The 23159-nt window shown below is 41.5% G+C and overlaps 1 long non-coding RNA gene across 1 annotated transcript; it reads right to left on the bottom strand.

The window, feature by feature from the left end:
* Positions 1-1618: 1618 nt before the first annotated feature.
* On the bottom strand, positions 1619-22013 carry LOC120436468. Its single transcript, XR_005610457.1, has 8 exons — positions 21681-22013; positions 3580-3734; positions 3031-3186; positions 2816-2905; positions 2608-2727; positions 2354-2529; positions 1980-2051; positions 1619-1832 (listed from the first exon to the last, which is right to left on the bottom strand). It is a non-coding gene; the product is annotated as an uncharacterized LOC120436468 (long non-coding RNA).
* Positions 22014-23159: the final 1146 nt, after the last annotated feature.

The raw sequence follows: 23159 nt of genomic DNA, 5'->3' as shown, positions 1-23159 counted from the left end.
AGAAGAGTCATACAATTTGTATGGCCCAACGACTGCCTCCACACGCCCGTTGTCTTTTGCAGCCCAAAGCCACTTCACTAAAAAACAAAATATGATAAGTTTCTTTAGTAATAACAGGTGCCATTTGAAAATCACGGTCAATGGCCAACGGGCCACAAACAGACAATGGCCAACGGGCCAACAAAATAACCATGCCAGAGGGGAGCCGCTTTATGTAAATCAGAAATTAGCCAAAATTGGACCAACAGGTCAAAATTAGCAATAGGGGAGAAAAAAAATAAAAACATTCTATCCATTCGACTAGCCAAACTGGCAACAATTGACCAACCGGTCAGAATGAGATTTTTAGCTATGCCACCTTTTTCTTGCGTGCTGGGTTTCTGGGGGGTCACTGGTACAAGCTCTTCTGGTGCTTGGACTGATTTTACCTGAGGTATTTTTGGTGCAAACTGTATGACAGAGGGTCTGTTATTTTGCAGCACTTCATGATGATGCTGAGGACTGCAAGGCTGCATCTCAGAAGATGGGCTACTCTCAACAGGTTCAGTTGGAGTTGAGACTTGGACAGGGTGGCTTGTTCTATAAGGTTTAATGTGGTCAATACTGTATAGACTTTTTAAAGTATTTCCCTCAGCGTTTTTCAGTCTAACACATTTTCCACTGATGTCATCAATTGTGTAGGGACCTGAAAAATCCGGTTCAAGTCTTCCTCCTTTTCGCCCACATTTCCTCATATTTAGAAGCAGAATTTGATCCCCTACATTGTACACAACATTTTTGCACTTTTTCAGGACCCGCTCAGCGTATGCAACCTTTTGCTTGTCTTGTGACTTCGCAATGTTTTCTTGTGCAGTTTCTTTAACTGCATGTTGTGCTTCACTTTCAGACTGTACATAGTCACTGTACCTTTTGTCGTCTGGCAGAATGATGTTGAAAATCTAAAATTTTGTAGATATCAGCAATTAAAACAAGATGATATCATATTCATAAAGACATTACTGGGTTTTTTACTTAAATGGTTTCAATTCTTAGTTCTAACATAGAAAGAATTTGACAAACACTCACCGGCACTTGAGCAGGCACTTCTGATGGAAATACTGCCTCTCTTCCATACATCAGAAAAAAAGGTGAGTAAAATGTTGTGGTGTGTACTTTTGACCGCAGTGAAAACAGGGTGGGATCTAGATACAGATCCCAGTTATTCTGCTGGTCATTCACCAGTTTTCGGAGGGCTCTAAATGCAGGCATAGAAATATGTAAAGACACTAATGAAAGTTTAATTAGAAGTGAAGAAATTAATAAATTATTAAGTAACAATTAAGTTTGAATAACATAAGTAATGTTATTAAAAACTGATAGATAAAAATTAGGCATACCTTTTTATGTTGTCATTGGTCTTTTCATCTAGAAAATTGGTCTGTGGATGGTATGCTGCTGTGACACTTCTTTCAGTTTGCAATAACTTGCAAAGATCAGAGTTGAGCTTCAACAGATAAGGACAAGGTTCTTATACTTCTTATACAAGCACACAAGAAAAAATCTTTGACCCCAGTGAAGTAAAGTTAAAAATGTAAATGAAAATTATTTAACACTTACTTCATTCACAAACTCTCTCTGCCTTGGTCTGACAAAATCCTTTTGGGGCAGCCATGTCTATATATAATGGAGCACAAGTGCTGGGCTACCTCAGATGCAGATTTCGTTTTTAATGGGAAAGCTTCAACCCATTTTGAAAAGTAGTCAGTTGCAGTAAGTATATACTGGAAGCCGCTTGACGTTTTAGGAAGAGGTCCAGTAAGATCTATACCAATAAGTTCCCACACTTCAGACACCTATCAAGGACAAATTAATAATTTGAATAACAATTTGTATAATGTACACATTAACATCGATGGTTAAAATTAGTTGGCAAACCCTCCTGCCTTTATGAATATGAGCTAGAAGCATAGTTTGATGGGTAAAAGGGGCATAATATTTACCTGAATACACTGCAACGGTTGCACAGCAGTCAGTGGTTTCCCAACTTTTTGACACTGATCACATTCCAGAATCTTTAAGGTAAAAAAATTTATGGAGTTCACGTAAATGTTCAACATTCTCATTTATAAAAAAAATAATAATAATAATAAAAAAAATCACTTAATGACATATTCTCTAACGAACAAACAATTTAGCAACAATACTTTGTGTGTGTCTTCAAATCTCTGCCAGGCCTACAGGTTAATACTGTAATATCACTAATTAACCATATTTATTTATATTTTGCAAGTGTACAGTTTCTCTTTTAACTAATATAAAAAAAATTGCTTATTTTAAATGGCATTTAACAACAATGCAAACAGTTAATACATACCCATGTTTTAATGTCAACTGTCATACCAAACCAGTAAAATCTGGAACACACTGCACTGAGCGTTTTGTGTATGCCAGTGTGTCCTCCAATTGGAGATGAATGAAACTCATGAAATATCTTCCTGGCATCATCCATGGTTTTTACTACTCTTCTGGTTCCAACAAAGAGTTCTCCATCTGCAGTAAAACAATATATATTTAGAAATTAATTTAACCACATATATGAGTTGTTAGTATTAACAATAAATTACTGACCCTTTTGTTTGAATTTTGAGGCATATCTTCTGAGGTTTTGCCTTTGAGCCTTGTCATATCCTGAAGGGTAGGAGCCTGCAGAACTGAACGCGTAAATCTCTTCCCACTTCTTCTCCATATCTACGAATGTAAGTAAACATTTTCTTCTGAGTTTCAATATGTGCAGTTAACAGTGCAAATAATTTAACTTATTAAATAACGACATTACCGAAACAGCCTTAAAACACCGAAGCTGCGGATTCAGAAGTGTTGTGCAAATACCACGTGTCCAGTAACTTGACAGCAGACTTCACCGAAGCTGCAAATTCGACAGTTTTGTGCAGAAAGCAGATAGCGACTTTACTTTAATATTGACAAACAATCACGAAGGCTTAAAAAATCAAGTATCAACGTCAATAAAAAGTACTAATACTTACTACTTACCTATTTTCCTGCAAATATGACAACGGAGTAGCATTAAATCACAGCCGGATGCGCTTTGCTTCCCTTTTTGTATTGTGCGCATGCGCGCACATGCTCAGGAACAACGGGTAGGACGGTTTACGGGGTAGGAGAAATTCCCAGAACACCGGTTTACCACTAGAGAGAGCCAACACACCACAAATGAAGTCTGTTTCTATGGAAATTGGCCTAAATTTGCACTAAAATCTAAATATTTAAAAAACTATAAAAGTCATGAACACCAAAAGTCATATCATACTAGTCCAGATCCAGCCGCACAAAATGATCTAACATATGTAACCCTTATGTCAAAACTGTGCGACCGATAAGCGTGGGAAAATTTTCACTAAAATATTAATATTTAAAAAATGGAAGATGGAGAATAATAATAAGAATAATAAATCCGACGAATAGTAATAAGTGTGCCTCTTGGCATAGGCACACTTAACAAGTATTTTATTCTCAAGCAAAACATGACTTACTACTTAGTGGAGAAACGCTTATTGGCAAGCATTTCTTGTAGTAGCTCACCGTGGTGGGGTATGTTCTGTGGGTCAGCTGCAGGAGAATTGTGGTGCAGTGTATTCATGCCTCCCAGTTCAGCACTGGGACCTGGGGGTGGTAAGAGTGACGAGACCTGAGCTGGTGCTGTGTTGTGAAGCAAGAGTGGCACTAAGAATGTCAGCCTGAAAAAACAGAAAGAAAAACACTCTTGATCTCAGTCCGAGTCCCTGTCTGTGTGTTGGGTTTCTGTGTAACCCTGAGTGTTACAGTGGCGCTCCCCCTCCCAGCATGAGATGTCGAGCCCTCAGTGAACCAGCTAGTACAAATGGTGCAGCAGATGATGGCAGACACAGCAGGCATGCACCAGGAGCAGGCGACAGAGCACTGACAAAAGCTGGAAAAGCTGCAGGCCCAGACTGAGCGTCACATGTAAGTTTTGGAGAACCTGATTGCTCAGTCTGGTGTCACTCTGTAACCGCTCCCTCCGGCCCCAGCAGTGCTGCAGCACAGGATGGGGGAGATAGATCATCTCAAGTCATTTCTTAAGGTGTTTAAGACCACCACGGAGGCATGATAGTGGACACTGCAGCTGCTGCCCCTGCTGTCTGGCGAAGCCAGCAGCAATGAACCTGCCACCGGTGTCAAGGGGCAATTTTAAGGGTGTCCACGGGGCTATCCTGGATGAGCTGGTGCTCTCCCTTAAGGACCATTGTAGCTGATTCCAGGGTGGCCGCATGGGGGCAAAGGATCTGCCCTTTGCTTTCACCCAGCAGCTTCCTGACACAGCGGAGAGGTGGCTGCAGGCCAGCCCAATGCAGGGGGAAGCATGGTTGCTGGAAATAATTGTCCTGGAGCAATTTGGGGAGGGGCGGGAGGGGGAGGAATAGCAGAGTGGGTCAGATGTCAGGCCCAGCAAATTTGGAGGTGGCAGTGACTCTGGCCAAAGACCATCTGAAGACCCCTCCCAGAAGGCCACAGCATGGGGGAGGAAGCTGGCTGGTCCTGGCCCTGAGGAGCAAGCTTCTCTACCCCCTCCTGGCTCTACCACCCACCAAGGAATGCTAGCTGCAATCTAATAACCCCTTTCTCCCTCCTTTTTCTTCCCAGGTCTTAGTAAATACCGGCGCTGTCACCAGCTCACTGGGGGCTATATGTATTAATAGGCATGACGTCTGTTCAATCTAGGGTCTACCACCCTCAGACTGGCGAGCTAGTGGAGCGGCTGACTAAGACTTTAAAGTCTGTTGTCCATTTATCCTAGTAAATGACAAGGAGGAACACAGCTGTGACTGCCAGCTAGGCCCTCTGCTGTTTACAGTGTAGGAGGTGCCCCAAGCCTCCATGAGATTTTCTCCCTTTGAGTTACTGCTCTGCAGGAAGCACCAGTGTGTTTTGGATTGAGACAAAGAGCCTAACACACACAGCATTTCAAGATAGGTGGATGTTTATTTGCAGTGTTTTTCACTCTCTTTGCACAGCTTTCAAGCTGCCTTCTCCAGTGCCGCACCACACACAGCTCTCCTGTCACGTCCTGGCATCCTACTCAAACAGGAGAGGCATGATTAGATGAAGGAGATCAGCTCTGTTAGTCAGCCTCCCGTGACACCATGCCCTAAACCGACTTAATGTGATGAAGCCACTGCATTGGGGTGTGGTCCAAACAGTGGATGAAAGGGTTGCCCAGGATGTAATGGCAAAGGGAGTCGACCATCCACAGGACTGCCAGGCCCTCCTTTTCAATGGTACTGTACTGGGTTTCCCGCTCCAACAATGTCTGACTGATGTACATAAATGACTGGTCAGCTCCCACTTGCCTGCTGAGACAAAATCTTGGGCAGTTTTTCAGGTGAGGCCAGTCAAGGGACTGGTTAGCTGTGCAAAGTATGCAACAACCTAGTGGTAGTAACCAGTCAGCCCTAAGAACTGCCTTACCTCTTTTTTAAATCTTGGGACACAAGCAGGATGTGATGACTGCTGTCCAGTCCATCTGGGGGAGCACCTGTATTACAGGAGGCTACTGTACCTCCCTCCATCCAACTGCACACTTCTTTGGCTTGGCTATGAGCCCACCTTCCTCAGGGACTCCAGGACCATGGCTACCCACTGCTTATTCTCTGCCCACTTGTCGCTATTGATGATAGTGTCATCTTGGTAGATGGTGGCATATGCATCGTTGGTACCCAGCACCCAATCCATAAGCCTGGAAGTCCTGAGCACCAAAACCGACAAAGTGTTTCCTGAGGTCAAATCCAAGTATCATTTTCCCATAGACTACTATAGGCTCTTAGGTATTTTTGCAACCACACAAATTACTCCCTGTTGGCCTTTAAAACACGTGCAGCTTTAAGGCACTTTGCCATTTGCTTCCCTTTTTAGACCTAGAAGCTACATCCATTTTCATAGTGCATATGATTCACCAAAGCCCACAAGTTTTTTCACAGTTTCTCAAAGGAGATAAATAAAGATAAAGGTCTAGTTTCATGCCACAGAATGTAATTGATTTGTAAAATCGAAGCAAGAGAACAAAGGCTGCACACTAGACAGATTCTGTGGTCTAAGTTTAAGCCCACATTATTCTGGTAAATTCTGTTTGTTGTTAAATCAAAGGCCACTTTTACTGTTATATTTTAGCAGCTGCAGGAACACATACACAGCAACATGTCGACACAGATGTGAGCAAGGTCTAGACATGATGGGGTCAATGTCGTGGGAGCTCTGTGGGGTGTATCGGCAGGCAGGAAGAAATGAAGAGGAGGAATGAAGACTGGTAAAAGAGGTGGAGAAAATAAGAGAGATGGGGTGTAGTTAAGACAGCTATTCATGAGACTAGACTGATGGGTAACCCAATGAAAATCAAACAGTGACTTGTATTTTGCTTTATTTCTTTCATTCATTTCTGGATTTATGCCAGATAAGTTTGAAGGAAGCAAAGATAAATTCAAACATCAATGTCTCAGTAATTTATTTGCTTTGTATTAGTATTTACCCTTTTTTAGCACCTGAAGACATGGTGGTCATATGGTCATAAGGCAGAAATATACAATACACTTGTTACAGCTGGTGCATTTTTGCAGCTATTTCTGATGTTTTGTTTTAGGTTGATATGCATCTTTTTTTTTACATTACCTAGTCACCAAGCTATCTATTGTATAATGGTGACATAAGGACCTGCAACACTCTATTTTTAAAAAGTATAGTAATGTTTCTGCTTTTTATCTATTATTAAAAATATAAATCAGCTGCAAAGAGCAGTGTGTGGCCAATAAGAATCAAAGAAGAACATTTGGAAGAGACTGTTAAAACTGTTTTGAAACTGTTGTTGAACTATTTATGCTATTATGCTATGTAAATGCTATGCATTAATTCTTCTTGGATAAAATGACATCTACAGACAAGCTAGCAGCTCTGTTAAGTCCTTCTATTAGCAGTTCTTATCACCCTGTAGGCATCTTGAAACACCTCTGGGTAGTCATAGCGTTTGGACTATTTTGAAATATTTTAATATTTTGAAAGGTAACTTTGACATCAGTGGGACACACGAATAAAAGAAGACAAAACTCAATATATTCAATTTCAATTCACAAGTCTTGTGCATCTTTCTCTTCCTTATGATGTCTCTGGTTATACATGAGCAGAAATGCACTTGAAAGCAAATGTTCACATTTTATATTAATATTATAATATAAATAATAATATTATTTATGATATTTTGTCTTAATCCTGTAGTCCTAAAAATGTATTTAATCTGTGTGACATCAATGTGATCTAGGAAGTTGCAGCTGTAGGTCATGTTGTGTCTGAGAAGGGTTAGAGGTCAACCAGTCAGTGGTCTCCCATTGAGCTGTCCCAGGAGACAGAACAGGACCTCTGCAGTTCTGTTTCCCAAGTCAGTGCTCAGACAGGAGACACTTTGATTTAGTGGCTAACTGCTGGTTGGCTGACAGGAGCTTTAGGGCTAAGAAATAACACTTTCTGTAGTGCATTTGTACATTTAGCTTTTTTGGTTTCTGTTGTGTTTTAGTGTCTATAAGATTGCTTTAACATGAGATTTTAAGATGTAATTTCTTTTAGACTAGATTTTGGAAATTCCTTTGTTACATTAATTATAATACTAATACAAATACTAATGATGCTTTTACTAAAATAAAAGTGATAAAAAGAACTATATAATATATATATAAAATGACAATAAAATGTTAAAATAAAAGAACAGGTGATTCTCTGCTAGACAGAGATGTTACATTGTAGTGATGTATGTAAAATTTCCATAGCTGTGTCTGTGAAATAGCTGGGCTAAATCAGTCTGTTCCTATCCACTGGTGTTCCATCCATCCATCCATCCTCATCCGCTTTATCCGAAGTCGGGTCGCGGGGGCAGCAGCCTAAGCAGAGAAGCCCAGACCTCCCTCTCCCCAGCCACCTCCTCCAGCTCATCCGGGGGAACACCAAGGCGTTCCCAGGCCAGCCGAGAGATATAATCTCTCCAGCGTCCTGGGTCTGCCCTGGGCCTCCTCCCGGTGGGACATGCCCGAACACCTCACCCAGGAGGCGCCCAGGGGCATCCTTGTCAGATGCCCGAACCACCTCAACTGGCTCCTTTCGATGTGGAGGAGCAGCGGCTCTACTCTGAGCCCCTCCCGGATGGCCGAACTTCTCACCCTATCTCTAAGGGAGAGGCCAGCCACCCTTCGGAGGAAGCTCATTTCTGCCGCTTGTATCCGCGATCTCGTTCTTTCGGTCACTACCCACAGCTCGTGGCCATAGGTGAGGGTCGGGACGTAGATCGACCGGTAAATTGAGAGCTTCGCTTTTACACTCAGCTCCCTCTTCACCACGACGGACCGGTGCAGCGTCCGCATCACTGCAGCCGCAGCACCAATCCGTCTGTCGATCTCCGGCTCCCTTCTCCCATCACTCGCGAACAAGACCCCGAGATACTTAAACTCCTCCACTTGGGGCAAGAACTCATCCCCGACCCGGAGTGGGCATTCCACCCTTTTCCGGCTGAGAACCATGGCCTCAGATTTGGAGGTGCTGATCCTCATTCCCGCTGCTTCACACTCGGCTGCGAACTGTTCCAGTGCGAGCTGGAGGCCCCCCACCCGATGGTGTTGTTTAAGATTATCCATGATGGATAATTCTTCAATAACCTCCTCTCCACCACAATAAATAATTTGGATTTAATATACTTTGTCATATTTTAATAGTTTGTGGGTTTTGTTGTGGGATTTGGGGTTTAGTGATATACTTTTTACTTGGTTTTGGATTCTAAGCTATTTCTAACATTTTGATGGTGGTTTGTGATTATGTAGTAGTACTGTTTATATTTGTTCTCTCAGTGTTTTCCATCTCTTCCTCAAATATCATGATACACTATCTACCTTTATTCATAGGTCTTCATTTCCTTGTTTTAGTTGTTTCTGCTTTTCCTGTTTTATTTTGATAAGTAGCTATCTACTGTGCCTTGTTCCTTAGTTTCCTTCCGTCCCCTGTCTGATTGTTTTAGTTTTGTTTTTTTTTCAAGTTAAAGTTTTTATTATTTTTTAACATTTAAAGAAACAGACATATCAACACAAAACAAAACTCAGTGAGGCATTTAAAAGATAAGTGATTATAAATAAACCGTTAAAGACACTTGATGATGCTGTAGACACATACAAACAAAAACTGTCCCATTGTTCTGTTAGTCTGTGTTTTGCTTCTCAACATTCCCATCATTTTCTCACATGCCAAACTTTCAGGTTTGGAGTCCGAGGCTCTTCCATAGTGTTAAAATAAGATGAACACAGGTCAGTGTTTACCACCCTGAAGCCTGCTTTATCTAGCTGTGCCACCTCCCACCTGGCCCCCGATAGGCACAATCTTGTTGATTTAAGTCATTTACATTTCACATAGCCCCCCATCTATTTTAAAACACCTTTCCATATTGGAAAGACCAGTGGATATTCCCACAAAGCATGCAATAGAGTACCCTTTACGTCCTGGCTCAGTCATCCTTACCAATGTCCATTTTATGAAGTCGTGTTGGTGTGTAATAGCACCTGTTGAGAATTTTGTATTGCATAAATGTACCTCTGGCTTCCCTGATGTAGAGCCCATTTTCAGAAATAATTGAATCCCATGTTCTCTCATCAAAGTACAACCAAGATCTCTTTCCCAAATACTTTTAAGACTTTTACATGTACTGTTTTTAAGCCAGTTTCATAAATTGTACCATTTTGACCCGTTCGTAAGTAAAGGTGGAAGTAGTAGAGAATTCTCTATAACATTTTTCCCCTGAGAAAACTTTATTTTATCTTTCAAACAATCTCTGGTTTGTAAATATCACCAGAGATGGCCGCGTCCTTCCAAATTAAACTTTTCTGTAAAATCATTATAAGACATGAACGTGTTCTCTTCATATAAATCACTTATTATCCTTATGCCCTTTTTGTGACATTGTTTACCTATTTTAATTTTTGGGTTGTGCCACAGGGGTGCGTATTTTTGAAAGTAAGGGGAAAGACTACAGCTCTTGTGAACCTCTTCTGGTTTTTGAGCTAACAGGTCAGTAGGGGTGAACAGAGAGGCCAGTTCATGTTCAAGTAGAACTCAGTCCAAGTCCGAATTTGTAGCCTCCCAGTGTTTACACAGCTTAGACCAGGGGTCTGCAACCTTTAACACCCAAAGAGCCATTTGGACCCGGTTTCCATGCAAAAGAAAACACTGGGAGCTGCAAATACTTTTTGACATCGAAAATGAAGATAACACTGTATATATTGTTTTTTACCTTTGTGCTTTGTGTAAACAACTAAAGTAAGTAAGTAAAGTTTATTTATTAAGCGCTTTTCACAGACAGGCAGTCACAAAGCGCTGTACACAAAGATTCAAATAAACAATACAATCAATAGACATTATACACAATGTAAAAGATCAAATGTAACTAATGTAAAGAATATAAAATACGTAGATCAACAAAAGGCTTGTTTGAAAAGAAAAGTTTTTAACTGCTTTTTAAAAGAATCCACAGAGAAACTAAGGTGTGTTGCTTATGTAATCCATGAAGTGCTACAGAGAAAATTACATTTTATTTATGTAATTAACACATTTTGAACTCTTAAAGAAATATAACAAAAGCAAAGACACCCAGCTGAACTAAAATGATCCATGTAGCAAACAAAAACCATTGTGAGCTGCCACCCTCACAACAGTTTTTTTCCAATTAAAAAGTAATTGGAAAAAAAAGCACTATGCCGCTAAAAAAATAGATATTTGCAAAATTCTGCCTAAATATGTATTTTACCTGGTTAATGTGTGTGGCGGGGCGTGGTCTGCAGTGCTGCTGCATGGGAATCGGACGCACCTGAGCGGCACCCGCAATCACGCCTCGCCGCCTTAAAGTGTGTACTCTCTGCTGTTGTTGGTATATGTCGGGCTGTGAGCAGTGGCGTGTCTAGAAAATTTTTGTTGGGGGGGGCAGGTAGGGGCACAGATTTGGAGAAGGGTGGCAGATGTAATTGGCAGATAATGTTAAAAAAAATTCTACCAACAGTTAACCATCATTCAATAACCCTGTAAACCTAATAACTGAATTTGCTTTTGACTCTTATTAGAATGAGGTTTTAACCACTACGGTGCAAAGTTTTTAGATACTGCGCTGACAAAGTACAAGAGATACAATCAGTGCTTTGTCAGTGTTTATTCAGCATTCAAGGACAGCAATATTTGCATAGTATTTTTACTGACATATGGTGCACATATGTTTTGGGCAAAAACATTTTTGAATATTAAAATACAAACATTTTTAACATACAATTGGCAAATTAGCCAATGCAAAACTTTATCTGCCTATTAAAAAAAGAAGATAATCTTCTCACAAACTGGTGTTTGATTTTGAAACAGGAAAAAAGTGGGGAAACAAATGAAAAGACTAACATTTGAATGAAACCTGAAAGCAAGTAAATACTTTCTATGCTGCCTTATGGTAAACTTTGGTAATACTGATGTATAAAGAACAACACTGGCTGATGATGAAATACAGTCAGCTGGCCTGGTGACACTGCCAGAGATCGGCCCACCAGGTATTAAAGCCATAAAGCCTTTGAATGAAAACAAACGCTGTTGTGACAGTGATGTACACTGTCTTGTTGGTATATGTATGATTTCTATCAATTTTACGTCAGATAAAATCTTTGTTCGCAAGATTCAGATAATTATTTAATAAAAGCTAGATATTTTAAATGAGAATAAGTAAGAAAAGTATTTCTTTGTGTCCACCTTTCCCTGTTAATGCCCTACCTGGCCCCCTGGCATAACTTTGCTAGACCCGCCCCTGCACAGTTACCAGCTGTCAGCTACGTAGAAAAGGATCCTGGTGTTATTTGTCTCTCAGAAACAGTTCATAACTTCCCTTCAACTCATTCATGTCACCTAAAAGGTAAACCTGTTTCTCCATCACCTGTTCAGCTCTGATGATTCAGTAAGGACATCTCCTGGTTTCATCTGCATGTTTCCCTCTCACCAGATAACCAAACCGATATCATGACCAGCAGCTTTACAGCTGTGGCTCCAGCAAACATCAGCTCATACTAGAAATTAATATTAAATAAATTCTAACAACAGCTGATCAAGCTTAAAGGTGCTGCTGTTGTTTAGCGCGACATCCGCTGGTTTCCTCTTTCTGGCGCAAAGTGGGCGATAAACAAACAAGAGAGAAAAGCCGATCAGCTGATCATTGATCAGTTTCATGATTGAAGTAGCAACAGGAGAGGGAGGGGAGAGAATGAGAGAAGAAGAGGCAGCTGTGCAGCAAAGACAGAATAACTCCAGCTTTGTGTCTTTTTCATTATAGCGAAAGTACGGGACAAACTGCGTCTCTTCTCAGCTCAATACAAAACCTGTAATATTTTCTCTGAATGAGGGACCATTCCATTTTTTAAGGAGCCGTTGGCAACTCTACAAACTAACCTTATGAATAAAATAAAGTTCACTATCAGTAACATCACAGCACCCACCCAGCTGTATAGAAACTCCGTCATGCTAGCTAGTACGCAGTATGCAGTTATTGTAACTGACTGTAAAAAGTCAGCACAACGAAAATAAACTCCACCTAAACTTGGTTTATATCTGACCCAGATAGACTGCAGGTCATAACTTCTTACCTGAAGTTCAGTTCACCTGACACTCGGACCAGCAGCCGCCTCGGGTCTCTCCTCCTCCTGCCTCCCTTCCTCATCCACCTGCTAGCCGCCGTGGAAGCTCCGCCATGCTCGATGGCCAGTCCAGCTATGTTAAACTGTTAATCTTTCGCCGAAAAACTGTTTTCTGTGATGCTGTCTTTCGTGCTTGGCTCTCCTACCTTTGCTAACATGATGCTCATAGCGCAGAAGCCGATGCTGCATTCACTTACACTCGGATATCTGAGCTTCACTGTGAAAACATAATCGTAAATTTGATATTTCATTGGATTTTATTGTTTTGGCTTCGGGGTGGCACCTGGGGTGGCCAGTCTGGTTGGGGGGGTGGCCTGTGCCCCCCCAGGCCACCCCGCTGGACACGCCACAGGCTGTGAGCTGAAAAGCTACAACCAGCTATATGCGTACAGCAACCGTGTGTGAAAAGTGGTCAATAAAGAGATGCTGAAAAGCATGTCCATGTAAACATCGTCGGGTCTGCCGTGATATGTTTACAATGAGACTTCTGGTCCCGAACCTCGGCGCACAGCGTCTGCAAATCGTGGCTTTCATCTTTATGCAGGACTGTAAGCTGTCATCTGTGAGGCGTGAGCGGTGTTTGTTTTTAACATAGTTCACGGTGGAGAACAGCTGCTGACATAATGTGGATCCAGATCCATAATTGGCCTATCTGGGGTCGAAAGTCTCGATAAATGCACGGCGTTCGGCGGGTACACCAAGCTTCATGAGTGTGACGCTTATTGTGAGCGATGAAATAATAAAATATAATTGTATTTTTATATTTCAAAATCACAATAATCTTCCAATTTAGAACTACAAGTTAAAAAAGCACTAACATAAATAAAATATACTTCAGCTAAATACTTCTAATTTATTTTCCCAAACCACCCGGAGCCGCAGTATAAGGACTAAAGAACCGCATGCGGCTCCGGAGCCGCGGGTTGCCGACCCCTGGCTTAGACAAATGATGTGCTGTAGTGTTTTATGTTGGATAAAGATAGACCCCCTCTTTTTTCGGCTGGCACCTACCAATACTGGGATGGTCTACCACCATCCCAAAGGAAGTGTTTTATCATATTATTGTATCTAAGATATTTGTGGCAGAATACAGATTGGTATTGTTCCAGTGAAATAATTGATCTGAGAAGCTACTACCATCTTTATTGTATTTACTTTACCCCATGATATCAAAAGTAGCTTCCCCCAATTCTCCAAATTACTTTTGATCCTAGTGAGGTGAGTAGTTTTCCTATATTATCAGTCATAATTTCATCAACATTCGGATTATTATTATTATTATTATGAAGTCGAGTCTGTAGACCTCCAAGACAGGATTGCATTGAGGCATAGATCTGGGTAAGCAAAGAAAAAATTTCTGCAGCACTGAAGATCCCAATATCTAGTGGCCTCCACACTGTAAAATCTAATTAGTTCCCAGAACTCAAAAAAATTATGGAAACTCGTTGCCTCAAAAAAATTGAGTAAAGCTTAGCTCAAAATGACTAAATTAGGACAACTTATTTATTTTGAGTACTCTGTACAAGCTCATTTGTTCCCAGAACTCAAAAAAATTGGATCAAGTTTACGTAAGATGACCAAGTTAGGGCAACTTACTCATTTTGAGTACACTGTACAGCCTTGTTAGTTCCCAGAACTCAAAAAAATTATGGAAACTCGTTGCCTCAAAAAAACTAAGTAAAGCTTACTTAAGATGACTGTTAGGACAACTTATACATTGCAAGTCTGCAGCATTAAGAATAACTTGATATTTCTGACCTACTGACAAACATTTCAAGTTCAACTAAATGAAAAAACAATTTGTGGTAACCTGAATATGACTAAAAATAATTAACAACAATTTTTGTAATGATGTTAAAATGAGCCCAACTTTTATTTTCAAACACAACAAAGTATAACAGCCAACATACTGGACACTGTTCTGCTGAACAACAAACAATTATATTGCCATCACTGTTATAATCTTACAATGAAACAAAGTCTCAGATGTAATTATTCTGAAAATAAGTTTAGGCCTACCACAAGTTTGTTTTGTACTTACATTACTTATATAATCAAAATAAAATATTTGTTGTTCTGTCACAAGTGCAGTCTCTAATTTAAACAACACATTTGTTTTTCATTCCAACACAGGAGCTGGAATGTTGTATTATTTTCAGGATGGCTTGTTTCCAGTCCAGGCATCACTGCCTGAATGACTGTCATGGATCGAGGTGATCCAAATGTAGGTGCAGAAGAAAGTCTTTAACTTCCCTTAAGTACAGTGGCAGTGGATGTGGGTTGGAGATGCAATGAGCTTGAACCTGCAGGCGACCAGCTTCACTGACCACACCATCTGTGACGGAGGACTCATCTCTCCTGGTGTCCTGCAAGCAAACAATCATATTTTTTGGAACATGAACTTAATTGCTTTCTTAAAACATTTTTTTCTGCATTGGGTATAAAACAGACTCCAATTTAGACAATCTCAGGCCCCCTCCCCACCGGAGAGGTGACATTCAATGTCCCAAATTGTCAGTTTGGATAGCCCTGACCACCACCCAACACACAATGATGTCATGAAAGCATCATTTTAAAAAAGGGCTATGCAAACATGGCCAATAACTTTCATTCTAATGATGTGCAAAATGATTTTGGCACAAAACAAATTTTGCTGTTAGAAAACTTGCAGACTTCACTATATACAGTGTAGACCCTCTAAACTAAGTTTGGGGGATGTGATCTTTCAAGAAATGCAGACCAAACTGTTGTTGTTTGTTTACTTACACAGCATGTCTTGTAGAATTAACTGGAGTCACCAGCAACAGCATCGTGCAGTCATATCTCAAGTCTAATAACAGAAGACAGGAAAAGATCAGTAAAGAAACAACTTCCCCAAACCAAAGCACAAACAAAACAATAAGTAAAACAAGCAGATCTAAAGTATGATTAAAGTTCAGCCTGATTAATATAAATGTCACTGACAGTTGCTAATATATTGGAAAACCAAAATACTTACTGATGTCTTTCTGTCCAACAGCAGGAGTGCTGGTCCCGAGCCTCAAAGACAGTAAGAAGCAAGCAGAGGGAGAAAAAACAGAACATTTTTCAGAAACTGATTTGATCCTTAATGGCTGTGCAATCATTGTAACATAGAGTTTGCTTATGTTGTTAAATAAAGGCTAGATTTGACATTAATAGATGCCACAGATGTTCAAAAGCTGCCACAAAGCATGAACAACAAATGGGACGTCTCCGAAAAGCGTCGAACATTTTTGCAAATATGTGATGTCTTGATAAATCGAGCAGATATTTGAACTTTACACAGCTACATTCTCGCCTGAAAATATCTTAAAAGTTTATTTTGTGACCCAGAAAAAGTAATAAGTTTTTTTAGCCGCGCTCCTCCGCCATTGCCGCGCTTACAAGTACGCACAGGCTCCGACAACCGTGGCCGACAAATGCGATCCTCCTTTTCCCCAGACTACCCTTTCTGGGTCACAAAATAACCTTTTAAGATATTTTCAGGCGAGAATGTAGCTGTGTAATGCTCAAATATCTACTTAATTTATCAAAATATCACATATTTGCAAAAGTGCTTCCACGTTTCCGGAGAGCTCTGTTATCCACCCCCCAACACCTATCCCACCCCTAACGGCTTCACCTCCCGAAGAATTTTGTCTGGGCTCTTATCTCACTTATTTATTTCAAACGATCAACAGAAAATTTCACAGACATAGTTTTATGTAAGGTTTTTAAGGCTGTGGTGTTAATTTTTAAGTAACATGAGCCCAGCGGCAGCAGCAACGCTAGGCTAACACTAACTAGCTAGCAAGATTTTAAACCTGGTGCTAAATTAAGAGAAGCCACAAATCAGTTTGAATAAGAGTAAACATTTACTCACCAAGTCAGTAAAGATCCACAGCAATGACAACAATAATATCTCCAGGTTTGCTCAATATAATCCATAACAAATGCTGGCGCTGTGAACATGCAGACTGATCCAGGAGGGAGGAGGACAGTAGTCACGTGGCATTTTCAAAACACATCTTTCATCCTTCCGCCCTGAGAAGCAAAACTTTCAGCTTACTTAGTTTTTCTAAGTTAAGACAACTCAAATAAATGGAGTTTATCAGCATTTTTGCATAAAAAGTACTGGTAACTTATTTAAATTGAGTTCTAATAACAAATTGATAAAAATTGAGTTCAGCCTGTTTAATATTTTTAATTAAACACAATATTACATTTTACAGTGCACCATCCATAAAGAAAAAACCTTTAGAACCACCAGGACTCTTTCTAGAGCTGGCCCTCCAACCAATCGGAGTGATTGGGCTTCAACCCCAACCCCCAGTCCAGTGTTCCTTTGTGGAGAGAGGGGAACCTTCCAGAAAGACAAGTATTTATGCAGCACACCACCATCAGCCTATAGGGTAGAGTAGCCAGATGGAAGCCATTCTTCAGTAAATGCGGCAATCTACAGAGACATCCTTGATGATAACCAGCTCCAAAGTGCTCTGGACCTCAGACTGAGGTGAAGACTTATCTCTGCTTTCTCTGTATTATTGTAGGGTCTTTACCTTACAATATAAAATCCCATGAGGAAAACCTAAGAATACAGCCAAAATAACAAAGGAGTGGCTTCAGAACCATTCTGTAAATGTCCTTGAGTGGTTTGATGCATGCTCAAGCATCCAAGTAAGGAAATCCAAAAAAAGTTGTTTATGTTCATCTGGACTTCTTTAGTCCTTGAGTTGATGAGCCAGAGCCCAACCATAAATCCAATCAAATATGATTGGAGAAAAAATGACTGTGCACCAGAGCTGCCCATCCAACCTGAAGGAGCTTGAGAGGTTCTGCAAAGAAGAATGGGAGAAACTGCCCAAAAATAGGTGGACCAAGCTTGTAGCATCATACTCAAAAAGACTTGAGCGTTTAGCTTTTCCCGAAGGTGCTCCAACAAAGTATTGAACAAAGGGTGTGAATACTTGTTCATGTACATTTTATATTGTCGTTATGTCATTTGTGCCTACGCGGCAAATGTCAGCTTAGAATACACAGTTTTCTTGGAGTCACTGGCTGGAGAGTGCTTAATCCAGGGACTCCATTGTTCTGCTGGGGGACATCAACGCTCAACATTCAATGCTTGGCAATGACAGTGAGACTGCCTTACTCTGCCAACAATGTGTGGTGCTGTGGTATAGGAAAAACTGGCAGATGCCAGTGCTACGCCTCTACCTTCCTGTAGATATATACGTATGGTATAAGTTTGATTATGCTAGGTGATTTTCAGAAAAGTTGACCTCTGACCTTGACCTTGAATTCAAGGTTACTGAATTTCGAGTTCATCCAAGATTTTAGGTAAATGCCCACACCCATGACATCATCAGAAATTAATGAATTCAATGAAGTCTATAAAGGTATAATTGCACAGGAGCCCCTCATCTCAGGTGTCAGGAGTCAGGAGAATCTGTATTCTAAATCCATATTCAACTCAGATGTTTTTCACCCCGATATGACAAGTATTGTTTTTCAGATCTCCTTTGAAGGAATTACACTAACCTACTTGCTTTTAGTCTCTAAAAGGGAGGTTTTTGTACAATGTGACCATGTACTCAGCTTTCTGTCCTCACAACACAAATAATACTGTATACACACACACACTCGTGGTCACAGTGGTCTAAGAGTGTGACCTGCTGTGAGGCTTGGTAAAGTAGAGCTGATTCACTTACTCTCTAACCCCTGCTACACATACGGAAACCACAAATGCACAATTGGGCACTCAGAACCTTGCACCACAATGCCCTCAGCCTCCATCTCACTTGCTCTAACCACCGCTACTTCCTTGGTGAAAACTGTTGGTTGAGGAGGCAGGTGGTTAGTTTGATTACAGACACACGCACACATGCGCACAAACACACACCCACATGTATACCAGAAGCCACAATGCCAGATTAATAGAAACTGAATTGACAGAAAAGCAATCTCCGTTGGATAGCACTGTTGGGGAGAGGACCATAAAACAAAATAGAAAGAGAAAGTCAGAGAGAGAGATGAAAGATAAAAGAAGATGTGTGCGGTGAGTGGGTGGAATCATAGAAGAGTTGCGAACAAGTGAGAGCAATAAAAAGATATTCATAGTTTATAGTGTTTTTTCTTTTTAAGGAGTGACAAAAGTTGAGGGGGATAATTTTATATCTGTCTCACTGCTGCCTGGAAAAGGAACTTTTCTGTCCACGGTAGGAACACCCTGGCTGGAGTACACTGGGGGTGAGACTATCACAGACTATCACTTTTTTTTGCAAAGTTTTACTTTAAGAAATGGAAGCAAGTGGAAAAGGGTTAGCTACAGTTAATTTCTACACATTCTGCCACGGATAGGAGCAGCTGTGAATCAAGTGGTAGTGCAGGTTGTTTACCAATCACAATGTCAGCCAGAGAGCTGTAGGAAAAACAATTTGCTTAAAGCGATAAAATAGATTTTAAATACAGCTCAGCGGGGGCATTGCTAGGATCTTCAAACACTGGAGGTGGGTTGGTTCTCCCTTGTGTCAAAGTGAAATTTATACGCAGAGTCAATTACTCTTCTGCAACAAAGGCAAGAATGTGAAATTACTGATAAGTTATAGTGTTAAACTGTGTGGCTGCAGCTCATAATAAGCCAAATGGTTATAGTCATCTGAATGTTGGTTACAATACTCGAAATGCACTCAGAAGTTTAGGTGAAAAATTTCCTCTCGAGGGTAACTGATATCCAAAGTGTTCAAAATGTCTGTAAGGACATTTAGCAGGCGATGGTTATTGACTCAAAGCTCATTTTTAGAAGTCAATACTTCTACTGGTGTCAGGAAAAAGGTGGAGTCCCCACTTCACGTTTGAGATTAGTTGTTGGGACTTGGAGCCCAAAGTGGAGTAGTTTAAGTATAACAGGAACTTATTCCTGGGTGAGGGTAGAGTGGAGCATGGGCACCATCCACATCACTGTAGACACTGTACCGATCAGCTGTGGTAAACAGAGAGCTGAGCATAAAGGAAAGATTTCAGTTTACCAGTCAAAATACATTCATGCCCTCACTTCAAGGTCACAAGATCTGGATAGTGGCTGAAAAAAATAGGTTTTGGAAGTAGCATAAATTATTTCCCTTGAAAGTGTGGCTGGGTTCTTCCTTAGAGATTCACTCAGTCATTGGATGGATTCATGGCTGTCACTAGCATGCCTTTTAATGAAAACTTTAGATCAAACTGACCAATACTCTATATCTGTTAAATTAAACATAGCTAACTTTCTGTTTGGTTTAGAGTATGGCTCCAGTAGGCATTTTTGTACATCTTGTGACATTACATAAGCATTCCAAATTGAATACATTCTGTAGCACTCTCGTGTGATGCGACGAGCCAATAATCACTCCCGATGTTAGTCCTCTGTAAAACTTTTAATGTGTACTCCAGCACCAGACAAAACACACTGGCCGTACCGGAAGAACAAAACTCCCCCCACCATACTATTCCGGTTGGACTAGTCCCCCACAGTTATGGTAGGTCTGCATAAACAAATATTGCTTGGTGATCATTTAACCAATGATCTACACATTCTTATGAAACTTAGTGCCAGGGCCACTTCACTGAAATACATTCATTGACATTTCTTGTTGCGGCTAGAGGAGAACATAGATATAAAGTTTTGTTGAGACTTATAAAATGTGTAAAGTTTGTGACTTCAAGGGACTTTCTGATTTTTTTGAGTTACAGAAATTGTGTCCTTCAAGTTAACGCATCTAAATTTGCCATTGAGTCAAACTGCTTGGAGTGGTACATAAAAGTATAAAAACATTTAATTGCCACTAGGTGTTACCATTGTCATGGCTCTGGTACCTTCATCCAGTATTTGTTAAACACTACAAATGGAAATGGAAAAAAACGACACAAAAGCCAGAGTACCCACACAAACAGACCCTGATGATGGAAATGAACTCAGGAACATTTTGTGTCAGGCCACCGTGCTAACCACAGTCAAGATACGCTGAAAAAAGTACATGTTGAATTTACTTAATTCAATAGTGGACAATGGTTGCACACAAATGTTTTGCTTTGGTAGCAACTTAAACATGTCACAGGTGATAGCGGAGACTCAAGCGCAGAGCGGGTTTTCACTTTCAAACAGGGAGTTTATTTACAAACACCAAGTGCAGATTATATACAGTGGGGAGAAAAGGGGATCCTAGGGTCCAAGGGAAAGGTCACATTCGTCCTCTCCTCCTTCACTCCAACGCACACACGTCCACACCCCGGGGAAGGTCACAGGTCCGGAAAAAACTGTCACCCAGGAAACGCAAATGACACGAAGTCACGGATTTTACACAAGCTATGTTCACAAAAGCTAGAGAGGATCAGTAATGTGTCTTGTACAATCATCCAGCGATGAGAAGGTCTGTGTCCCGGCCTTAAATGGTAACATGTAATGGCAACATAATAGCAAACGGGTGTGTGGGCCAAGGGCGGGAGCCCGCAATGAGCTCCGCCCAGGCAGCGCAGCAAAGGAGAGAGAGAGAGAGAGAGCGAGCGCAAAAATAAAAACACATGTAGCCGGCCGGGCAGACACAGGGACCATGACAAAACAACTCAGTTAAATTAACACTTAACTTCAAAACATGAGGCAGTTGTGTTAAATACACCCAAGATGTTTACATGAATCCATGAGATGGCCAGTCTCCTTTTTCAGTGTATGGCCAATGGCTTTGTAAGATGCAGTGTAAGTTGTCTCTTGCTTTTATTGGAGATTATGTATCGGAATTTCAGGAGCAGAACGACTCCTCCAAACATGCTCCTTCCGGTTTACATATTTATAGGTTCCCCCAGTTCAGCAAGCTGTTCATTCTTGTTTACATGCAAACAGGGTCCATTCCCGGCAAATACCTTTAAACACAGCTTATCTCACAGGAGTAACATAATTTTACTCACCCTTCCATTCACTACAATCGTCCGCTCGTCTGTCAGCGCATCAGATGAACAACTACTCAAACTACTCTGCTTTTCCTCCGGCAATTCAAGAAACACACCGAACGTCACGGCGACGCTTCCGACAGACCGAATGCTGACGACCTTCTAGCAGTTTTCTCGCCACTCGACATGCGGTCCATCCAGTCGTTTTATCTCCGCTTAATCCAGTTATGAAGTAACTCCGGACGCCGCCCACTTCAGCGAAAACCAGTGGGGTCGCCCACCAGCTGAACTCGCAGCTCCTCTCACGTCCGAAAAGCCGACGGACGTCAGCACCTAACCCAGAAGCCACGCCGTACCCACGCTTCCAAGCAAATAGCAGCTCAAACAGCAAAAGCTACAGTGTACTTTGTAGCTCCACCCACCTGCCAGCGCCAGGTAGCAGGGACAAGCACAGCTCTGTGCTCCTTCCTCCTAATACCATTTAATGCAAGCTGGAAATCTGTCGCTACCTCCATGCTCTACTGTTTCTCCATCGCCATGATGTTTTCTATCCCTCCTTTCGATAAATGCTCAAGCAAGTTGGCACTGGGATGCCCAGTTCTTCCTTCAAGCTTCCTAACTCCCAGTTCTCAGGGGAGAGACACACACACACAAAGAAGAAGAAGAAGAAAAAAAATGCACTGAGTCGCCAGTTCTTCATTCCTCTATAGCAAATGCAGCACTGAGTTGCCAGGTTCCCAGCCTCTTCCCTCCTTCGCAAAATTCTGCAGCAGATCTCGGCACTGAGTTGCCAGGTTCCCAGCCACTCATCCCTCCTTCACAAATTCTGCAGCTAACCTCGGCACCAGGTCACCAGGACCCTTTACCCTCATTCACAAAAGCAGCAGCAAGCTTTTCGACCATCAGGTTGCCAGTCTCTCAGCATAGCTAAAAAAAAAGTGCTCCATCCCTCCGTAGGAAATGCAGCATGCTTTGGCAAAGAGTTGCCAGGTTCTCAGCCCCTCATCCCTGCTTCGCAAAATTCTGCAGCAAACCTCAGCACCGGGTTGCCAGGCTCTCAGCCACTCATCCCTCCTTTGCAAATTCTGCAGCTAACCTCAGCACTGAGTTGCCAGGTCCCCAGCCTCTCATCCCTCCTTGGCTAAGCTCTGCAGCATATGTCCACTCATCCCTCCTCTGCTAAACTCTGCAGCAAGCGTCGGCACCGAGTTGACAGGTTTCCAGCCACTCGTCCCTCCTTCGCAAAATTCTGCAGCAAACGCCGGCACCAGGTTGCCAGGTTTCTTTATCCCTCATTCGCAAAAGCAGCAGCAGCTTTTCTACCATTGGGTTGGCAGTTCTCTGCATAGACAGCTTAAAAAAAAAAGCACGAGTTGCCAGTTATCAATACCTCCGTAGCAACTGTAGCATGCTTCGGCACCGAGTTGCCAGGTTCCCAGCCTCTCATCCCTGCTTCGCAAAATTCTGCAGCGAACCTAGGCACCGAGTTGCCAGGTT

The sequence above is a fragment of the Oreochromis aureus genome, linkage group 23 (assembly GCF_013358895.1).
Source record: "Oreochromis aureus strain Israel breed Guangdong linkage group 23, ZZ_aureus, whole genome shotgun sequence".
Taxonomy (NCBI): domain Eukaryota; kingdom Metazoa; phylum Chordata; class Actinopteri; order Cichliformes; family Cichlidae; genus Oreochromis; species Oreochromis aureus.
Note: the sequence above shows the minus strand (reverse complement) of the source record. Positions and strands in the feature narration are given on the sequence as shown.